This window comes from Lithobates pipiens, unplaced genomic scaffold, assembly GCF_037356315.1.
Source record: "Lithobates pipiens isolate NorthernLeopardFrog02 unplaced genomic scaffold, aLitPip1_a1.2 Scaffold_8, whole genome shotgun sequence".
NCBI classification, from domain to species: Eukaryota; Metazoa; Chordata; class Amphibia; order Anura; family Ranidae; genus Lithobates; species Lithobates pipiens.
In genome coordinates, this window is record NW_027507903.1 from 608116918 (window position 1) to 608118981 (window position 2064).

The 2064-nt window shown below is 34.4% G+C and overlaps 1 non-coding gene across 1 annotated transcript; it reads right to left on the reverse strand.

Moving 5' to 3' along the window:
- Positions 1-1625: 1625 nt before the first annotated feature.
- TRNAW-CCA (transfer RNA tryptophan (anticodon CCA)) lies at positions 1626-1697 on the reverse strand. Its single transcript has one exon. It is a non-coding gene; the product is annotated as a tRNA-Trp (tRNA).
- Positions 1698-2064: the final 367 nt, after the last annotated feature.

The following is a 2064-nucleotide window of genomic DNA, read 5'->3' on the forward strand; positions in this document are numbered from 1 at the left end:
TTCTTGCATCTGTGCCCTGAAGGTTCTAGTTACGCCACTGCTCTCCAAGCTGCGATCATCCCTGCTGCTTGTGCACCTTTTTCTTCCACACTTTTTCCTTCCACATAACTTTCTATTAATGTGTTTGATACAGCACTTTGGAAACATCCAACTTCTTTTGCAATTACCTTTTGAGGCTTTCCCTCCTTATGGAGGATGTCAATGATGGTTTTCTGCACAACTGTCACGTCAGCAGTCTTTCCCACGAGTTGCGATTTCTACTGAACCAGACTGAGATTTAAAGGCTCAGAAACCCTTTGCAGGTGTTATGGCTTAATTAGCTGATTAGAGTGGGACACTTTGAGCCTAGAATATTGCACCTTGTCACAGTATTCAAATTTTCTGAGATTGTGGATTTGGGGTTTTCATGAGCTGTAAGCCATAATCATTACAATTATGACAAATCACGGCTTGAACTATCTTGTTTTGCATGTAATGAGTGTATCTCAGGTATTAGTTTCACCTGTTAAGTTGCATTAGTGAAATAAATGAATGTTTGCACGATATTATAATTTTCGAGTATCACTTTTAGACAATTTAATTTGTATGTATGATATTTTGTTGTCATGCTTAATTGTCAAGCTTTAATTGGGGACACTAGCAAATTATTAATATTACAATATAAAGGAATTTTACTGAATGCTCCGAATAACGAAACTAAATTCATCAGAATTTTGAATATTCGGACTGAAATTCTAATCAAATTTTTTATTGAACGCCAGTCGAATTCTAATTGTACACATATTGCTGAAATCAAAGACTGTGTGTGTTATTAGAGTACCATTTCAAAATAATTCAGTTTTTGTTAAGCCGAAGGTGATTTAAAGAGTAATTTTAAGCATTTGATGAAGATTTTTCTTTTGTTTGTTCACTTTGCCACAATGGAAAAAAAAAATCTAAAGTTCGATTTGACCAATTCCAAATTTATCGATTAAATTTGAAAAAAATATGAACTGAACGAATCAACCAAATTTAACGAATCAACTGAATTTAACAAAAATAAATAACTAGATTAACTAATCTAAATTAAACTAAACGTAACAAATATTTTCAGCATGCACATGTCTATATTTTAAATTTTTTTCACTATTCAAGGATTTTTTGATTTTGATTTTTTGTGCTTAGTGCACATTTTTACATATTTATTAGCTTTTACATTATGCCATTGTCCTGCAGGGAATTTTGTTTTTTTCCCTAGTGCTTTAATTTGTATTAATTTGTATGTTTTTTTTCCCAGCACTTTAAACCTATAAAATAAATATAAATGATTTGTCACATTGGGCCATTGAGTGACAACACAAGACTATGGGAATCCCATTACTGTCTACTGAGTCTGTTCACACCTATGAAAAGCGATCCATGTGACTTGGAAACAGGTGCAGGTCCTTTTTTGGGGGTGACATTTTTTGCCCCATAGACATGTATCATGAAAAAGCAGTTGCACATGTGTAATCTATCCCTACAGGTTGTGTCTTTTTCATGGCAATAACATATTCACATAGCTGTATGTTGTAGTGCAGAATAAAGTTCTCCGCTTTTTAAACAAATTTAGCTTTCACAAAGTAGCTGCTTATCAAAAAGTCAATTGACCCTGACGTGATTTGAACACGCAACCTTCTGATCTGGAGTCAGACGCGCTACCGTTGCGCCACAGAGTCCTTTACAAAATAAGATTTGCCTTATTGATAGACAATTATCTCACTGTCTGTCCTTGCCCTTAAAGAAGACACTTGTTATGTAGACCAGTGGTATTTAGAAATGCTTCCAATAGTTTGACCATGCACACTGGTATATAGTAAGGGAGGACCCCCACTAATGCCAGCATCCAATTAGTATATGTAAGGATTGAGAATATATCTCAAAGAAAGAGCGGACTCTATGGGCATATCATGAGGCAATCATTATATAAAATTATCTTTTATTACAATCCATTAAAATAACATATAACACTTAGACAACACCCTACTGCTTGACAAGGTCAACAGATACCCAATACAACAATGGTGAAGGTATGAATCCTTGGTA